The sequence below is a fragment of the Mustela erminea genome, chromosome 6 (genome assembly GCF_009829155.1).
Source record: "Mustela erminea isolate mMusErm1 chromosome 6, mMusErm1.Pri, whole genome shotgun sequence".
NCBI classification, from domain to species: Eukaryota; Metazoa; Chordata; class Mammalia; order Carnivora; family Mustelidae; genus Mustela; species Mustela erminea.
This window is the reverse complement of record NC_045619.1, coordinates 107,515,006-107,536,001: the sequence shown is the minus strand read 5'-3', so window position 1 is coordinate 107,536,001 and position 20,996 is coordinate 107,515,006. Positions and strand designations below refer to the sequence as shown.

At 45.7% G+C, this 20,996-nt stretch overlaps 1 protein-coding gene across 38 annotated transcripts in view; it reads right to left on the bottom strand.

Moving 5' to 3' along the window:
* The window catches only part of CACNA1C (calcium voltage-gated channel subunit alpha1 C), a 732,665-nt gene that overhangs the window by 616,835 nt on the left and 94,834 nt on the right, over window positions 1-20,996 (bottom strand). The gene's annotated exons all lie outside the window — the stretch shown is intronic.

Below are 20,996 nucleotides of genomic sequence, written 5' to 3'. Positions count from 1 at the left end.
CAAACTCAGAATACACACTCACTTAACATTAATTGACTGATCAATGATTGATGATTGATAGTCCGACCTGTCTTTGGTTCCCTAAGTGAAGAAAGCACAATGAGTCTGCTTGATATATCTGGTATATACCAAAAACACCTTACAGAAAACTAAGGTACCAAACATATATGCTAATGTGCACTTAATATATGCCTCTTATACTTTATGATATTAAAAAGAAGAAATAATGCACCAACATCCAGAAAGTTTAAAATACTCTACCTGAGTAAGTCCCACAAAGGGCAGACTAGAAATCAATAGGTGCCATAAGTGGGAGGTGACAGTTAAAGGAGGTAAACTATTAAATATCATCATGTCACTTTGGTTTCTGAGAGTTTCACTTAATAGTTTTACTCAAGGACCAGCTCAAGGGAGAATGATTTAACAAACCAGGCAGAGGTATATTTATAATAATCCCTTTCTCATAAATGGGTCAAAACTTTCCAAGCATGTTCACATCCATGATTTCATTTGCCCTCACATCTTTGGGATGGAAGCAAGAATCATTATTGGTGGTCTATAAAACATAGATGCAAATTTCCAGTACTGGCAATAAGGCAGACCCAGCTTAAACCAAATTCACTGTTTCTACGAGGCAGAGGAATGCTGAACAGTATCAGCTGACACAAAGAAAGGGGAGTCCTTAGTCCCAGGAAGGAAGAAAGAACATGAAGCCAAGTACTGAGCCGAGGCACTACGGCTGGGCTGGCCCTGGAGGCTGCAGGCCCAGGGCTGGGGCTTCAACATCTGCATGGAAGGAGATGGAGCTAGGGACCCCACAAAGCCAAGAATGGAAACTGAGGCCTTGGCCAAAAGCCAAGAACGTGGGGAAAAATCCAGCCTAAAACCTCTGCCCACCCTCCTGAGGAAAAGATAAGGAGGTATTGATTGGCACTTTTCCTATTGTCTTAAAATCCCAGGTAAGGCCCCAAACCAAAGAGCAATCAATGAGAAGTACCCCTCAGACAACAAAGACACTGGATAGATATCTTGCTGCAAAACTAAGAGGTAATCAAACTCCTCTTTCAACCCTCCCCCTTCACCACCCCATCCAGCCTATATAAGCAGAGGACTAGAAACCGGAGTCCTACAGGTAGCAAGGTGTGGGCTGTGGCAGAGTGTGCTTCCCCAACCCTCCCCACAGTGCCAAGGGAGGTGAGCACCAAAAGGAGCATCTCGTGAGATGGGAGTGCCTACAATAAAAAGAAACCAGCCTGTCACCCCGCCAGGCTGATGTCTACTAAGGGACAGGACCTATGTACCCACCCACATGTACAGAGCAGAGGGCTACTCTCAGGAAAGCACTAACCTGTGTCTTTTAGAATCTGGGGGTGCACTCAAAAACCAAGGGACAGGGCCTCCCTCCTGCTTCAAGAATTCTCCAGAACTGGAGCACTTCAATAGACAGGGTAAGGAAAAAGGGTAACAATGGGAAGGAGCCTGCAACTCTAAATTTTAACTAAATACAACAGCCTTTACTGAGCTGAATTGATGACCCTGATGTGGCATGAACTGACTGGATTCAAGCCTCTGTAAAAGACTCACCCATGAGGGCTGCATCAGCGTAGAGAGGCTGTGAGAGTCACAAGGGGTCTGGGAGATGCCATCTCACCAACATCAGGGGACTGTGTGCTCTAAAGGACCCCAAAGGGACCATCAAATAACCCACAAAAAGAAAGAGCTGGTGTTGGGATGACCACCATAGCAGAGAACATGACAGCCAGACAATGTCAGGTACAAAACAGCACCAAGGAGAGAAACTTGACCCCCATCTCCTCTAAGTCCCTCTCCTCTGTCCTAATCCTGGAAGCCCAGAAGTAGGGGAGAAGTGGAAGAACCAGAAGAAGAAAGGGAAAAACTAGGTCATGACACTTCTCCATACAAATCTGAAAGCCAGGGGTAAGGCCTGAAATAGTCTACGGACTTTTTTAATATTTACAACATGAGTCCTAATTATTGAAATGAGACTATTCTAATAACTGAATGTGAGTGGAAAGCAAAGACAAGCCTGAGAGAATGTGAAAGAACAGGGAAGGGAGATCCAACTGAGAGGGTCTGAAAGCAGCAATGGTAGAAAAATTAAAATGTTTCCTGTTTGTATGAGTCAGTTCATTATATATGCATATTCCACTGATCTCTGACTGAGATTCTGGGTCTGAATACTTTTTTCTCATGATAATTAAAGCACCGGTATGCTGTGGGCACTTCAAGTCAAGAAGCAAATATCAAAAACTGTTTCTGGACAACTGAAACCACCAAGATTACCCACCAGTGGCAAAAGCAAAACAGTAGTATTGCAATACCTCCATAACTCAGAGTACTTAGAACCTTATGGGAAAAAATTCACAAAGAAGATGGACTCACACTTAATATTTATATGCCACAAAAGGAAATGATCCACCACCAGTGAAAATCAGTAGATACAGGAAATGGGATAATCATTCCCCAAGGGCTGAAGTAGATAAAATAATTTTAAATAGACTTTAAACATTTTATATTTATGAACTATATATAATATTTATAGTAGTTATGTATTTTTAAATTATTAACAATCTAAAATATGGAATAGAAACCAAAAGGGGAAAAATACACTATGGAAAAAAAAAACAAACTTTGAGAAAGAAAATAGAACTTTTAGAAATAAAACAGAAATTAAAAATAAAAACGCATTTAAAGTTAAACAGGGGTGCATGGGTGGCTCAGTCAATTAAGCATCCAACTCTTGATCTCAGCTCAGGTCATGATCTTGGAGTCCAGGGATCGAGCCCCACCCTGGGCTCCCTGATCAGCAGGGAATCTGACTAAGGATTCTCTCCCTCTTCCTCTGCCCCTCCCCCTGCTTGCTCTCTCAAATAAATAAGTCTTAAAAAATAATAATAAATAAAGGTTAAACAGCAATTTAGAATGAAATGAAGAAAAAAAAAACTGGTGAATTGGAAGATTGAGCTGAAGAAATTACCCAGAATGTAACAGAAAGAGATAATGAAATATAAGATACGAAAGTGCACTTAAGAAAAAAGGTACAATGACAAAGATCAATATATTTTAATAGTAGAGTTCCAGAAGAATAAAATAGAAAGACTGGGAGAGAGGCAATATCTGAAAATGACTGAGAATTTTCCAGGCTGGAGAACAATATGCATCTGTAGACTGAAGCATCCCACCAAGTCTCAAGCAAGATTTTTAAAGATTATGTATTAACTCAACATTGTAAAACAGCATAACACTAAAGTCAAAGAGTATCTTTTTTTAAAAGTCAGAAGAGTAATTCAGACTCATAGCAGATTTTTCATGAGCAACAACAGAGTCCAGAAGAAAATGGAATTATCTTCAAATTGCTGAAGAAACAGAACTGCTAACACAGAATTTTGTACCTGCCATTATTCATGAGTGAACTCAAAAAAAAAAAAAGACAATGTCAAACAAAGACTGAAGAGGTTTGAAATCTACCAGCATAGACCACTGCTGAAAGAACTACAAAATACTTGCTTCCATACTAAGGAAAGAAACCTAGAAGGAAGAAGAGAGTGAGAGATGAAATAGAGCTCCCTCACAAAGACCTCCTTGGGAGCAGGTCTGAATACTTTGTCACATCTATAATATGTAAAATACAGCATCCCCAATTCAAGACCCCCCTCAAGGCCAAGAAAACACAGGACATCCCCATGCCTTTAAAGTCCAAAGCCCTTTCTCTCTGGTACTATTTCTGAACTCACAGAGCAGAGTTGTCTTACATTCTTCCTTCACCACCCCAAGACATCCTTTCTTAGAGAAAATCTGGCTCAGAAATATTCTTTATGCATTTGAGCCTACCCACAATTTCCCTGTGCACCTGACAGTACATAAAGGACTAGACACAAAAAGTTTTCTCCTTCTGTACTTTAATTAATCCCCATGAAATATTCAACTAATTGTCATTTATCAGTGAGGCTGAAAGAATAAATGGATTCTTTTTAAAAAATATTTTATTAATTTATTTGAGGGAGAGAGTACACAAGCAGGGAGAAGGGGCAGAGAGAGAGGGAGAAGCAGACTCAGAACTCGATCCCAGGACCCAGAGATCACAACCTCACCCAAAGGCAACACTTGACTGAGCCACCTAGACATCTCAAGAATAAACAGATTCTTAATGGGGGAGGGAGGGTCAGGGTGGTAGCAGAAGCAGATTCTCAGACATAGGGAAGTTAAATGATCCAACAAAGTTCCAAAGCAAGAGGTTGAAGTCCATCAAAACCCAAGGTGTCCTTGTGCCCAGATATGTCTGCACCCTGTGATGACATGGTATCTCTCAGAGGTTTCTAACAAAGGCACACCACTCTTTCCTCCCCTCTGCCTCTTCTCTGTCACACATGCATGCACTTACACACATACACATACCACATGGAGATCTTTGTCAAAGAAGTTGCAAGTATTTGGCCCCCAAGGGTTGGAGGAACATTTCCTTAAGACTCTCTGCTTTAGAATTTCTGTTCGTTTACTTCTGGGCCTTAAAAACACAAGTTAGATGACCTTTATTGCCTTTTTATCCTCCCTCTTTCAAATGGACCATGAACTAATTGTAACCAATGTGTGCCTGTCCCTGGGCCAAGTGGGCATACACATGACTACACACGGTGCTATCTGTGGATGTCTCCAAGAGCTGTGCCTACCTCTCAGGGACAGCAGGCCTGTTCCATCCCTCCATCCAACTCAAGAATATTTTTTATGGTCATTTTCTTCTTCAGGTTCTTCTTTTCTCCTTCATTCTAGTTGAGTCAAGTCAAAGTCTAAGGAAATATCTTAGGACAAGTTGTCTGGAAAGTGCAATAGGCACTGAGGAAACCTGTCCATCCAGACCCAGCCCATTCCACAACTGATACCCTCAGAGGAAAGTTGTGCATTCTGCCCAAGTTTCCCTGAGGTGGAAAAGGGAAAATCCCAAGCCTTGCTGCCCAGATCCAGCAAGAGAGCAAGGGTTCGGGGCGGCGGTGGGGGGTGGGGGGGTGGGCGGTGGTCAATGTCATCCTGAGGTTCTCCAGAAGAAGGCCAAATTCAGCAAATGGTTTCCCAGACAAGGCCAGACTGGGTGAAACAGTGGCCAGAGGACGGGTCAGGCCAATTCCCAGAGGTTTCTGGACAGGCAGACAAGCAACTGGTGCCACTCCTGTGGCTAAGAAAGGCAGAGAAAAATGTGCTTCCCAGTAAAGGCTTCATCCTTGTCCCTGGGGCTCTCCCACAATATGGTCAGGTCTGTGAAGAGGTGGGGTACAGGATGGGTACAGGGAGCTAGAGAAAAAGGACAGAACTTGGGACCACTGGACTCTCTATACATTTCACCATAGTGGTCAGTGAAGAAGAGAACCTGAGTGGAAGTGCAGGGGCTTAGTTTCCCCTCCTCAAATCACCAGGCCTTTGCAGCCACTGCCACTTTCACTGCCCCTGGCTAAGTCTTTCCCATTCACAGATGGTGCCTTTCAGACCTCTTACTAGAGTCCCTGCATGCTGAGAAGGACTGGGATAGAGCCTGAGGGTACCTCCTGATCATTAACTCTTTCTTGGACCAAGCACAATGCAGCAGAACATTATTCCATGGCATTCAAAGAGTGTTACTGTTCTTGGCACCAAAACTTACATCCTTTCATTAAACATTCAGAATATCATAATTTTCTTGACTGCAGGCAAATCTAGGCATTGCACGCTCAAATAGGATCCAACCTGAGATGTGGTTTGTAACAGTGGTTTGTAACATTTTTTTTTTTTTTTAGATTTTTTTTTTATTTATTTATTTGACAGAGAGAAATCACAAGTACACTGAGAGGCAGGCAGAGAGAGAGAGAGAAGGAAGCAGGCTCCCTGCCGAGCAGAGAGCCCGATGCGGGACTCGATCCCAGGACCCTGAGATCATGACCTGAGCCGAAGGCAGCGGCTTAACCCACTGAGCCACCCAGGCGCCCCAACATTTTTTTTTTTAAATTTTATTTATTTATTTGTCAGAAAGAGAGGAGCAAGAGCGAGCACAGGAAGACAGAGTGGCAGGCAGAGGCAGAGGGAGAAGCAGGCTCCCTGCCAAGCAAGGAGCCCGATATGGGACTCGATCCCAGGACGCTGGGATCATGACCTGAGCTAAAGGCAGCTGCTTAACCAACTGAGCCACCCAGGTGTCCCGGTTTGTAACATTTTTGTTGTGAGGTTATGAGAGGGAGGGGATAAAGAAAAAATAATAAAATGTTCCGTTCTCAGGAATTTGATATACTGACATAATTATAATGATATAAAATCACAGAGTTTAATACTCCACAAAGACTAACCAGTTCTCCAGAGAACCAGTATCATAGGCTGGGAAGCTTATCTGGTGTGGAAGGGAAACATGAGAAGACAGGAGTGGGCAGGTCCCACAGTCAGGTCATTCTCTATGTAACCATCCTTAGGCTGGCTCTTCTCATCTGAATTGTCCAGAACACTCCTATCCACTGTTGAGCATGACTGAGGCCAGCAGGTCAAGCTCCTTGTCCATGATGCCTAAGACAGTGTGTCACAACCTAATGTTTGAGATCCTCCTCCACACCAGTCCTGATGTCACCCACTCCCTTCCATCCTTGTGTTGAACATGACCTCTGTACTCTGGAACATGCACTCTCTTTTGTGTCAATGCCCACAAGGTTCTCAGCAAGCCAAATTGTGAATGCTTCAGTATATTTTGTGGCCATTCACCTACCTTCCACACACATGCATCCTAGCCCACCACCCTCTACCAACCCTTCTTACACTGCCATCATCCCCTCCACCCTGGCTTCCCAACTTCTTCATGTTCTTATGTTCCCCAGAGAAAGTCCACCTGCTCCTCTGTACATTCACTCAGCACTCAAGAGGCCAACCAGCTATCCAGACAAATGATCTATGTGAACAGAAGCAGGCTAGAAGATTCAGACTCATGTATCCTATGAAAATTATGTGTCCTAGAACTTCCATGCCACCTCGATTGTCAGAGGCAACCACCTCCATTCTTCCACACCAACTCTACCTTCACTTATCTCTGGCACCTTGACCTAGTTAGTGCCTATATCACTTTAGCAAACTCGGTTCTGGGGAACATTTCTCTAGGACTGCTGACCCCTAACTCATGTTTCCTGACCTCAACCACATTCCCTTTGAGACTTAAGAACCCTTCCTGGTATCTTTGGGATGTCCCATCATATTTTCGACTGTTACTTCTTCCTGTGTCTTCAAGCTCTGACTATACTACAACTGCCCTCACCTGTGTCAGGATCCAGCATTGCCATCTCTGAGACCCATAATATCTCCTTTTTCAATTCCCCCAACACCACTCTATATTGTCTCATCCTCTGCTCACTGTTGGTCTACCTCTGAACTGTACCTCCTTGGCTAGGGTTTAACCTCCTGCTCCTGCCCCTCACCCCACTACCTACTGCCTTCTTCCAGATCTGCTTCATCAACAGCCCCCACTTCCATGTGCAGTCTCTCATGTGCCAACAAATCCATCTCTTCTTTTCTCCTTTGTAGTCAAAACTCTTGAGTGGTCCACATGTGTCTCCCATCACACCCCACCATGCTTGTAGAGTCTCACTGACTGCACAGTGATCACTCTGAGCCCATTCTCAAAGTCCACTGCTGCCACCCAAATCATCAAATCTAGTCAGGTTTTCTCAATTCCCATCTTCCCTGCCCACTTCTCCACTCCCTACTGGTAGCAATGGCTTTCTTCCACTCCCCTGACCATTCTGGCTCCATCTGCTCCATTGTATGCCACTCTTGTCCTTGAATGTAAGGGCTCAATCTCCAGCCCCTTCATCATTTTCTTCTCTCTGTTCCCTCTCCTAAATAATTTTATCCATTTCCACATCTTAAATATCACCTTTAAATGAACTCTAGTTCTGCACATATGCTGGCTATCTTCCACTTACCCTCCAAATCCCCCCTCTACCTTTCCCACCTAGACAACAGCAAAGGGTTCCCTTGCCCTCTGGCTTCTGTTAAGAAAAGCCCTTCTTCCCTCTCACACCTGGACTATGGCCTCAGAATTGTATCCCACTAGCAGTCTTAGCACCCCCACCTCATCCTTTACCCCACTGTCTCCCTAGTCTTCTGGAAGAGGAGCTCTGACCACACCACTCCTCACTCAAACACTATAAATGGCCTTCTACTGCCTACCAAATGGGATGCAAGCCCTCCAGTCTGACACAAGGGCTCTCCACATGTTACTCTTTTGCTGCCATCCCCACATTCTCTCACATCTCCCAGTACATAACCTGTACTCTAATCCAATTCAACTCACTCTTCCTTTAAAATCCAATGAATATGCCTTTCAACATATTATTGACTATACTGTTCTTTCTGTTGGGAATGTACACCCCTTCTCTCTACACTATTTATGTCCACCCTCCAAGACAGCTTTGTCATCACATTTATATATGCTTTCTTTCTCCACTTACTCCATCTAACTGTGTCGCTCTCCTTCTTTAAACCTGTAAGCTTTTCATCTTTACCTCCCTGTAACGTCAAACTTTCTGCCTTGTATCTTATAGGTGTATCTGTAAACGTGGGTGTGTATCTTACCTCCTACTAGACTATATACTCCCTAAAGGAAGGGATAGTCGAGAGCCTGTAATCTTGAAGGTCTCCTTGAATCTAGAGATCCCAAGAGCAAATTGCCTTACAGATAACAGTTGTCATAACTTTCTGTGAATGACCAACCATCCAAATTCTGGAAAGGGGAAAAAAACAACTTAAAATTATTTTCATCACAATTGGCATGAAACATCCCATTTCAGGGTCATGGGATGTCATGTCACAGTCAACTTATCTTAGGAAAAGGTTTCTTATCTCCTGATCTTTCAGACAGCTGAGCATAGGTCAAAAATTTTCCCTATTAAATAATTGAAAAAACAAAGCCACAAGATCCTATCCAATGCAGACCAAATATGAGATCAGTGTCACTATAATCCCCTCGGATTAGAACTTGGAACCCCAAGCTGAACTGGCCACCCAGACATGACAGCAGAGGCTCTAACCTTGAGAAACACAAGGTAACACTTTAGCTCTGGACAGTGGCCAAAACACACCTGTAAACAGGATCAGGGAAGGGACGTGAAGGCAGAGGCTAATAGGGAAGAATGCACTCATAGTTAGAGTAAACCAAGGGTATTGGTCTTCAAAGTGACCTGCTTCTTCATCTTAGCATACTGAGCTCTGCTAATCTGAGAAAGACACACACACACACACACACACACACACACACACTCACACAGAGATATATATTTATGGCCAGGCTGAACCCACTAGAGAGCTTAGTATGAGGCAAAAGATGCACAGGCTCAAAGTCTAACATAACATATTCTTTCAAAAAAATTAAAACTGATGAGGTTTTTTTTTTTTTTTTTCCGTCTCTAACTGGCAGGTTGTTGAAATTCTGAGCCCACCTTTCTTTATCTGAAAATCTGGGAATCATAAAACTTGTCCCACGACTTCAATGGATTTTTTTTTTTTTTTAGATAAAGTAGAAGACATGAAAAGGACTTAAAAGAGTATTTTAAACAATCAAAATGTAAGGGGATATTGTGAATTTTAGGCAAAACAATTCCCCAAAACAAAAGCCACCCCAAGATTGGAAAGAAGCATCCTAATCATTAATTGGGCCATTACCCCCAGCACAGATCCATCAAGTGTTACAAATTTCCCTTTGCTTAACCACTCCTTTCTCTCTTACTCCCCTCTTGCTTTTCCTGATTCTCTCCCTTGCTTCTTTTCCATCACACTTTTTTTCCTTCCTTGCCTAGACTTCAAATGGTATGAGGTCTAGCCAAGAGCCTCCAGGCAGCTCCAAAGCTAGGAGACAGAGACCGCATCAGCCAAGCCGAATGGCCTTCCCACCAGGAGGACGCAACCCAACCACACAGCAGGGGGAGGCATCCTCTCCCAGGGTCCTCACGGTTGTCAACTGGATCCCGCTCTCCACAGGCATGGGTGCCCCTGGACCAGACAAACAGACGGAGAGACGGAGACAGACTAAATAGCTTTGTCTTGTCAAACAACCATTTCCTGTCAAGACACAAAGCCCAGTCGGCACAGAGGTAAAAGCTGAACTGGATGGAGAGACCTTCATTATTTTTTTGGAACGGAGGCGGGATCAAAAGACAGCTGCTAGATTGTTAAACACCTAATTAGAGTAGAATTTCTGATATAGACACCGGCCGCCCAGAGAAAATACTGGATTCTCATTACTGACACAAGGGAACTCACTAATACTATATTCTCCTCTGCACAGGATTCAAACTTGGGGAGCCACACAAGAAATGGACTCTTAGAGTGAAAAAGTCATAATTCAGACCCAGCAATTTCACTCCCAGGTACACACCCGGAAGAAGTGAAAATGAGGATTCAAGCACATACGTATATCCCTATGTCCTTTGCAGCACTGTGCACGAGAGGGTTTTCACAAGCCAAGTGCCCATCCTCTGATGAACCAATAAACAAAATGAGGTATATACTAAAAATGGACTATTATTCAGTTGTGAAAAGGAAGGATGTTCCGACACCTACAACAACAGGGATTAACCTTGAAAACATACTCAGTGAAGTAAGCCAGGCACAAAAGGCCAAGTGTTGTACAATTCCCCTTATATGAAATACCTACAGTAGGCACATTCATAGAGACAGAAAGTAGATCAGATGTTACCAGAGGCTGAGAAGGGGGAGAAATGGGGAGCCCTTGCTTCGTGATTACAGAGTTTCTGTTTGGAGTGATGAAAAGGTTTTGGAAGTAGGTAGGGGCCATGTTGTACAACACTGTAAATTAATGCCACTGAATTGTAACGCTTGAGAATGGTTAAAATGGCAAATTTGGTTACATTTATTTTACCATAATAAAAAAAATGTAAAGGTCATCATTCACATCTTCTTCAACTATCAATAGATATGACTCGTAGACTTCGCTTTAGTGAGACAGTTAAAAGAAATAAATCTGAAAGCCATTCTTTCCGCAACTGAAAGTGCTTAATCTCACCTCCAAATGACACCTAAAGTCCTTAACTAATCTCGTGCTTCCTTTTAACTGAATCATCTATCATACAGATCGTCACGACACACCTAGTCCTGAAATGCATGAGATGTGCTGCCGACAGCTAGACTACACAGATGAGCTCCAATTATAGACTTATTATTGCTCACAATAATGCATGAAAAAATCCATACAGAAAGAAAGGAAATGCATGACAGCCAGGGACCGACAGTGGGGAGGAGGATGGGGAGGGTGGAGAATGATGGCCAGTGGGTGGGGGCTTCTCTTTACGGGGATGAAATGTGCAGGAATTAGACTGTGGGGACGGCTGCACGACTCTGTAAAAATACTAACCACCACTGAGTTGTATATACTTTAAAGGGTGAATTTCACGGCACCTGAGTTATAGCTCCACAAAGATGTGATTTAAAAATAAAGAAACAAATAAATTATGGGTGAAGTCCAGGGAGGTCAGCTTGCAAGGATGGTCCCCTGAACTCCTCAGAATCTTGTTTGAGGATGGAGACTTTCCCAAGTGGGAACTACTACGAAGACATTCCAAGAACGCGTGATGAAGTGAGGCCACGCCAAGAAGTGGTCATCCCAAAGCCGAGAATGACCGGTCTAGGTCTTCCATGAAGGTCTAGAGAGGGAGCCGAAGAGCCAAAGTATGCCCAGGCAGAAACCATGGGCACAAACGAATAGCTAGAGGATGGGATTGTGAGGAGGGGTGTGCCAAGTGACCACGAAGCAGCCACCAAAGAAGAAAAAATGTTGATTTGTTTATCCACTCCACGTGACCAGCCAAAGCCAGAGCTTCCACGGAGCAAATGCAGGCAAAGTGCCATTAGGCTAGCCCAAGGTAGTTTTCCCCAAAATGGCTGGGTAGGGTTCTTCTTTCTCCTCTTCCCCATATGGAGAAAGAAAGAACAAAGGCTTTGAAAGTCAAACAGACCTGGATTTGATGCCAGGCTTCAATATTGTCTGGGTGATCTTGACCACAATACACAAGACCTTTGGTCCTCAGTTTTCCTACCTGAAAAATATCAGTACCTGCCCCACAGGACTGATACAAGGACAAAATGATACTCAGTGCACGAAGCCCAAAGGACATTGCTGGAGACACACGAGACATTAAATGGTAGTTATCACTCCTGCCCCATTCTAAAATATACAAAGGAAGGAGTGATACTTCAATATAACTAATCTTTTAAAATAAAAATGAAAGCATGGATGATTCCACAGATCCAAGACCTGAGGCTGGAAGGGACTCAGCTCCGTGGAAGCTCTGGCTTTGGCTGGTCACGTGGAGTGGATAAACAGCTGAACATTTTTTCCTCTTCGGTGGCTGCTTTGTGGTCCCTCAGCACACCCCTCCTCACAATCCCATCCTCTAGCTATTCGTTTGTGCCCATGGTTTCTGCCTGGGCACACTTAAATGCAAATTTTCCAGCACACTTTTAAATGATGAGATTATTTTTGTTTAGGAAACGAAAAGCTAATCTCTCACTTAAGATGTGAAAGTAAAGCCCTTTCCTATTGTGATGTGTCTCAGTGCTCTATGGTTCCCTCTCTCTACAAACCTCTAGCACTTTTATTATATCAAAAAAAAAAAAACAAACCTCATTGTTGTGGTGTTGTTGTTGTTGTTGTTTTCTAAACCCAAGGTTTATATTTGAAGCAAAGTTTTATTTTCTAGGCAGTCTGTCCTTCTGTACTGAGGCATTGTGTTTAGGTTTGGGGAATTTGTGCCACAAAGCAAGGAGATGTTTGTTTGTCCAGGTGGTGTCCTTCCTGCTCTCGGTGGCCCTATTTCCAGACATTTGGACCTTCAGAGGACTTCCGACAAGTTTGGCTTTGGACCTTAGGCTGAAGGCAGGGCGCCCTGTGCTGTGGGTGAGAGAAGAGGACAGCAGGCAGACAGCTGCTGGGCCTAAGGAAGCCCTGTGTCCCCAGGTCTTGACCCTCTGGAACAGCAGTCCAGTGGTCCCCCGTCCTGGCATCCTACGGGCCTCACGTTGGTCCATGGTTGTGAAGAACACTGAAACACCAGGCTTATCAGAGCTGATTTTTCACTTCCTTGATTATTCTGGTTATCAGCCAGACTACCTCAGCCTATTTCGTTTTGTTTTACGTTTCCATCCTTGAAATTCTAAATCATGTCAGCCATCCAGCAGCACCTACAAAGTTGTCTGAATCACTCTGAAAGTTGTTTCATGGCCCTCCTTTTTCAAACCATAGTGGTCTGCCTTCTGATAAGAATGACTGATATCCACAGCGTGATTTACACTTTCTCCCATTCGGAACCTCGGAACCTCGCAGCCACTCTGTGAAGCTGACCAGCTAAGGATTCTTATCTCCATTTTAGAGATGAAAAAATGTCAGCCTTGATTCCTTCAAAACTCTCCAAGAAAAAGAGCAAGTCAAAGAATGTGACCCCGGTCATTTTTCTAGCTGTAGCCTTCTTTATTTTTCTTTATTTTTCTTACTTTTGCTAACCAACATCTTTGAAAGGTTTCAGTCCAACATGGACTATTTTGGAAGGACACAAACAATGCAAGTGACTGAACATGACACAATGGTCACAAAGTAAACACAGCTTAATTGAGTAATCAAGCCAACATTTCTGCCTGCAGGCTATATGGGGAGAACATTCATTTGCTGCCTGATTTTGTCGTGGTTCTCTAAAGGACAGGACACAAGATTATTTTATTTTCTTTTTAGCTAGGTTCAAGCAGGCAATACTGAGCATAGCCAAGTGGATTAAAAGAACCCCCTCCCCCTTGGCACTTTGGCAGCATGAATATTTCATGAGATTATCACAACACTATGTTCTGAAAGGGTGGTTTCCTCCCGGGATCTCAAAGGCCACATCTCTAAGGACAAGTCTAGCTCACGCCTCCATCTTAGAGCTAGAAACCAAGTCAGCCTCCAAGGCCTTCCAGTTGTTCATGTATACAATCATCAAACAAGGCAGCCAACAAGCACTTTAGGGATGATGGGAATGACAGAGGCAGGTCCTAGATGAACTCCTTTCCATGGGTTGAATTTAAACCCCTGGTCCTTATTTAAATGTCTCCTAAGAAGAGGGACGGGGGTCCTATGAGACCAATCCCAACAAGGAAGCATGGAGAAGCTTTTGTTCTTTCAACTCAGGTGGCGTCCGTGGCAGTCTGTCCCCTGGCCAGCTGCTACCCACATGTGCCATGGTCCCTGCCCTGCAGTTACTGTGTGTCCCTGGCCTGGCCAACTGCAAAGCTGGCCGGTCCACAAAGAACTGCCAACAATTCGCCAAGGGGAGTCCTACAGCACAGCCTCGCCTCTCATCCCCCTGCTCCTTCTCAGGAGCTACAATGAGCCTAGAGTGGGACAGAAAGGGAGCACGCAAATAAAAACAGCTCAGAGCTATATCCGTCAGCAGACGGCATAGTGATCTGAATTTTGTCAGAGCTCCTCTTGGACAGGTATGAACTTTTACTCTATGGTCTGAGCAATTTATTTTTAAATCTTCCCAGTGATAGATATCCCCACCCCATCCCCACTCTGCTTCCACCTCTAACATCTCAGGGATGATCTCAAGGCCAGTACAAAGGCGGGATTGGAGAGAAGTAGAATAGGAAGAGGGTGAAAGGTTGAGTAAGCAAAATTTTTCCAGAAACACTAAGCAGTGCCCTCTTACGGGGTTTAACACATACCAAGTGTGGTCACAAGAAAGCATGCAGAAAAAGAGCCTGAAGACCTTGTTCTTTGTCACATCCCTGCCTGAGCAACTGACTCTAGGAGCCTCTATTTTCTCAACTGGAAACAGAGTTTGTCCTAAGGTTCCTTAAAATGCTCTGATCCTAGAAAGTAAATTCTCAAAGAGACGTTACATTTATTCGATGTCTGTTTGACAAGCACTTCAAAGTTCATGAATCTAGAACCACCCCCTCCCCACCCTCTCTCTCTCTGTCTCTCTCACACGCGCGTGGTGCCAGAAGACGTTTTTAAGTGAACGTGTTACGGAGAGCAATGGTTTGGTGGGGCTTTTGGAAGGGGAGGAACTGAAGGGTTCTGGTTTCTTGCCAGTCAACCCACCCTTTCCTCATCCTCTGCTCCAAGCCAGATTTACTATTCCTTCCATTCCCTTGGTCTCTGGGGAAGTTAGGGTCTATTTTCAATCTCTGACTCCTGAGCTCCAAGCCCAAGCGGTTCTCCTTATGTCCCTTAGATCACCACTTAAATTTAATTCAGCTCCACAAGTAATAACCATGTTCCCCAAATTCCCACCCTCTCCCCAGACACCCTCCCCCCAGTCATCTGAGTCTCTTTCTGCATCCTTCTCCCGCCAGCCTGGCTCCCTGAAGCTCCCAGCCATTTCACAGCTCTGTTTAAGAGGCCCTCCTGGGCTTTCACCCACACGGCACACAGGCTAGAGGCTCTCAGGGGTCCCAAGGCTCCTGGGAACCTGAGACTCCACTCCAGTTCCCTTCTTGCTGCCTCCAAGGGCTCCTAAACCATAGACGGAAAGAAGCAAGTGTCGCTGCAGCATTTCAGGCATGCATCTCCATTGGGTCAGTGCCACAATGAATGCACGAGCACCCCATCTGGGAATTAAGACACATAGAAGACCTCTCCCATGGTACCTGCCCTTTACGTTCCAACAATCACGTTCATTGCTTCAGCCCTCCATTTTGCTTTTCCTGCCAGGGGTTCAGTGAAAGTCTATGGACCGGCTTTGAAACAGCACTGAAAATCATCCCATTTTCCCAGAGGGATCCTGTCACTTTTACTTGTTTTATACAATATCCAACCCTGAGGTACATGTAAACAGGTGTTTACTAAATTATTTTAATAATGACAGCCATGGTTTGGAGTGTTGTTTCATTATCAGAATGTTTAGCACTCATGTTGCTAAATATTTAGCCCCTGATATTTTGCAAAACAATTCCCCGGGCCTTTTTTTTTTTTTTTTCATCAGTCTTCTGTTCCCCTCTCGTGCCCAACGTTCACTGAGGCAACAGTGAGGACGGGATCTCAAAACAGACTAAATCAGTGTGATTATTTTTGCTGGTTTGTCTTGTCGTTAAGTCTTCAGGTGTTTCCCCAAACAATCTATCCACTTTCTTTAGTCTGTGTTGGAAAATAAAACCGTCTCCTGCTTTTGAATGCTGAGCAAGGGTTTCAGAGTCTGGCAAGGGGGCAGAGGGATGACACAGGCTGACCTGTCCCGACCACCTCACAAACGGCTGCCTCACTGGGCAGCGGGAATTACTGAAAAGGAAGAAGACCCTATGGGGCACTGAGTCACCCCTTCTTAACATGGTGGCAAGGGCTCCTCAGACCTCAGAGAGTTTGCCACAACAACTAAGAAAGCCAAGTGAAGTAAGGGCTGGAAACACCAGGAGCTAGAAAACATCACTGAAAATTAGAACGAATCTCAGTTACTGCCTAACCTGGGTCTCGGGAGCTTTTCTGCCATTACCCAGCAGGAGCCCAGCCAGACTCATAAACAGAAATCAGCTGTGAAGTGTACCCAGTTGTTTTTGTGTTTTTTTCCCTAATAAAGTTAGGAAAATGTCTTCTTGCCTTTGAGCCGGCAAGCTTTGTAACCCTATAGGTTAGGGTTTCCAAATCCCAAATTTCTGGTCACCTCATGCTCCACTGGGCTTGGGAAGTAATAGCCCCTCTGGTGACTAAACCGTCTATGGTAAATTAGGGAGAAAATTAATATATGGCCATAACAAGTTGGGATAATCGCCCAAAAGGCTCCCTCAAGGCTCAGTAGGATGCCGTCTGTGCAAGAGGTAAACAGGAGTCTGACAGGTAAGAGTGTGTAAGAGTGGGAGAAATCCAAAGTGGGTTTGCATTGCCCGAGGGTGGCAAGGTCACTGAGGGACTCAAGTCACCCGGTTGCGGCGGGAGGGGGGGGGGGGCTCTGGTGTATGTGGTAGCATGGAAACACACACTGGTCTTTGGGGTTCTCTGCACTGGAACAGGGATGGGCGTAATCAAAGCGTCACAGCACACGAAATTCTCTCCAAACCCTCCCAGTAACTTTCCCCACCAAACCCAATGGGAATGCCCCTTTCCTGACTCCTAAGCCCTGGAGCGCCACCTACTGGGAGAGGCAGAAAGCACATCCACCTTGGGTCTTCCTGCATCTGCACTCATTCCTTCATGGGGACATGCACTCACCCGTCATGTATTATGGGTTTGGAATGAGCGGGGACCGGTGCTAGGAGTGAGGACACAAAAATCAGCAGGGCCTCGAAATCCCCATTCAGCGTACTTCGGTATAAGTCCAAGGTCTTATATACATAGAAGAACCCACCTAGGGCTTTTTTAAGTCAAAGAAAAAATTGCAGGAAGAGTTCAAGTCATCACCAAGACTTGATGACTTGGTGATGGGGCTAAGGGTTCACCACTTCATTTGCAAAGTACTATCCCTAGAACATCTACCTGTAGAGAACACTTCTCCACTTCACATGAGGTAAAATGTCCAAACAGTCTCAGGGGACTTTATTCCTCTCCACAACTTGCTGGGTCCCCAAACTGCATTAATCTTTTGTGTAATCTAAAATATATTTTCTTTATGCTGTGTGTGTGTGTGTGTGTGTGTGTGTGTGTATGCACGCGCACACGTGTACCCACTTCAATACTTTTACTGTGTGTGTGTTTTTTTTTAAAGATTTTATTTATTTACTTGAGAGAGAGACAGTGAGAGAGAGCATGAACGAGGAGAAGGTCAGAGAGAGAAGCAGACTCCCCATGGAGCTGGGAGTCCGATGCGGGACTCGATCCCGGGACTCCAGGATCATGACCCGAGCCGAAGGCAGTCGTCCAACCAACTGAGCCACCCAGGCGTCCCTACTGTGTGTTTGATGGAAATAATGACTAATTGGTTCTTGTGATATAGTCTATTATGTATTATCCTGCTACGCTGGAAAGTATCAGAGCAATACTAGCATGATATTCAGAGCCTCAATAGCCCTTTTACTCCGGTTTCCTCCATGCAGTATCCAGAGAAAGAGAAGCTAATGTCATGCTTTCTATAACCTACACAAACTGAGGGACAAGTGACATTGTTCTATGACCATTTGTAAAAAGTAAACTGTGGGGGCGCCTGGGTGGCTCAGTGGGTTGAGCCGCTGCCTTCGGCTCGGGTCATGATCTCAGGGTCCTGGGATCGAGTCCCGCATCGGGCTCTCTGCTCAGCAGGGAGCCTGCTTCCCTCTCTCTCTCTGCCTGCCTCTCCATCTACTTGTGATTTCTCTCTGTCAAATAAATAAATAAAATATTAAAAAAAAAAAGAGTTAACGGTGATCACCATTATTATTATTACTTTATTATGATGATTACTATTCCACTGTATTGCTAAGTAGTTAAAAGAAAAGCACAGTGTGTCTTCCACTCCCAGAACACATGTTTCTCCCCTCTGCCTTGTCTCCAGCAGATAAGGGACATTCTGATGTTTTATTTGCTAAATGGTTGACTATTAAGAAACTCATTTGCTAGCTGGAGCCTGCAATGGAAAATCAGCCCAGGAAAGTGGGAGGTTGGCGTGGGACCAGAGCAGATGGGGCACGAGAGGTGAGGCAAGGCCCACATGAGCCACTCCCAGCCTGAAACCCAGGGTCGACAGCCAGTCCTTCAGCGAATCTTCAAGATATTCCTGTGCATTCATCACTGGTCTCCATACCCCATCCCTCAACACACACACACACACCACCAAAAAGCTGGGGAGAAAGGGCCAATGCATTCAGTGCCTTCAAATCTGTCAGGAGGAGAAGAATGTAAAGCCCGCACTGGCAACTTTTTCGGTTCTCCACTCTTTGGTTCGTCACCATCACTGATCTGAGGTAATCATTTGGCTTCTCTTCTCTCTCTCTCTCTCTCCTGAAACTCGAGGCCCCATTTATGTCTCATCACCCCTTCCGTTATTAAACCACAGCAACCCCTTCCTCGTAAATATTCGTGCTTTTCCAGGTCAGCCTTCCCTACCTCCATCACCCTCCTTCTCTCCTCCTGCAAAAAACCAGTGCCGGCCACCAAGGAAAGGGGGATGGGGAATGGAGGGGAGACAGGAATCCTGTGCTTTTTCACCTGAAAACTGCATCCAGGAATGGAGGCAAAATTGCTCCCGTGAATTATATAATCACTGCAGCTTCAAGGGAGAGAACTGGAATTCAGGTTGCCATAGTGTTTGTTGGCATGTTGCTGGAAAAGCAGAGCTCCCGGCCACGGCTCTCTGGCTCCTATCCCTCCATCTTTCTCACACACCTCTCCAGGGTCACTGCTCCTACTTTTAACGTGTGATCCCTGCATATGTGTGAGGTGGGGGGAGGGGATGCAGGGGGACAAAGGGGCAAAAGAAAGGAAAGGCACTAAGAGGGGGTTTCTCCTGCACTAAGAGGGGGACCTGGTAAACTAGTGAAGATTATCGTTATGTGAATAACAATTCTTACCACAGTATACTGCCATTGTTAGTGACAGTAAGGACAATACTACTGAGCTCTCCTCAAGGCTGCTCATGCTGAGTTGAGAACCTGGAAGGGAGATATCCATCCCCACTCTTCACAAATATCACCCTTTCCTTTGTGTCTCTCACCCTCAAGCTCCTAATGCATCCACTGCTCCATCTGCTAGGAAGGGGACAGGGGACAGGTGACAGATGGGGTCATGGCACAGAGAAATCCAGGGACAGAAGCTGCCCTTATGACAAAGCCCTGGCTCACCCAAGAACCCATGGCCCTTGACAAAATTATTTCTACCGGTGGGTCAAAATCCACACACTGCCACCCCAGCTGGAAAGCAGAGGGGCAGCTAGCTCCAAAATCAGTTTCAGGTTGGACAGAGACCAGGCAGGTAGCTCTAAAGGACGGGGGCTCTGTCCCCAAATGGTGGAGATGGGGGCATAAGGAGGAGGAGGCCGGAAAGAAGAGATATGGAGGCAACCCCTCCACCAGGCTGGGGTCCTCAGAGAATCACTGAAAGTACCCCAGGAAGTAACAGGACCAACAGCGACAGGTAATCAGGAGGATTCAATTGACAGGAAGAGTGTAAACAGGGAGGCTTGGGAGACTGGGAGAGAAAAAGGGAAGACTACACCCAAAAGAGGCAGAGAAAGCCATGGAGACAAGACAGAGATGAAGCTGGAGGCTGCCACACTCCAGCAAGACCATCCCTCCACACTCCATCATAACCTGAGCTGCTGAGCAAAGCCAAAACATAATAACTTGTTAATGGGGGGGGGGGGGTAGAGAAAGTTTCCAAGAAGTGGGGAGTTACCTGAAAGCCTTTCCCCCTCACTGGGGGGAGCTGGTGACACTTGATGCCAAGGATGGAGATGCTGGGAAAACACTGGGCAATAGTGTGGAGCCGCGTGAGCTCGGCACACCCTTTCATTATTTCCTTAAAACATGAAAAAGCAAAGCCCACACACCGCCCGAATTCTAACTGCTTACACCCTCAGGTGCTAGCCCACATGTGGGTACGAATCAGAATACACGAGGCGTGGGTGCACTTGGGGTCAATGGCAGGAGAGAGGTGGGTGGGTGTCGGTGAGCCGAGGGAGAGAGGGAGATGGAGAGAGGGAGACCCAGGGAAAGAGGGAGGGAGAAAGGAGAAAGGCAGCCGGGAGAGAGGAAGAGAGAGAGGGAGCGAGGGAGACGGGAAAGAGGGAGAGAGGCGCCGAGACTCACATCTGCATCCCGGGCCCCCACCCCGCCACCTGGAGCGCGCTGCGGGAGAGAAGGGGCGCCGGCAGCGAGCGGGATGCCCGGCGGCGGCCCGGGGCGCGAGGCCGACCTGGGGCGGGGTGCGCGCGCGCGCTCCCAGCCGCGCCCCGAGCGAGGAGAAGGACCCCAGCCCCCCGGGCCCCGCGGCGCTGGCGCGGGAGCCCCCATCCTCCTCTCCCCACTCCCGCCCCGCTGGCCGGGCAGTTGGGCTCTCCAGGCAAACGCGAGAAAGCGAGGCAGAGCAG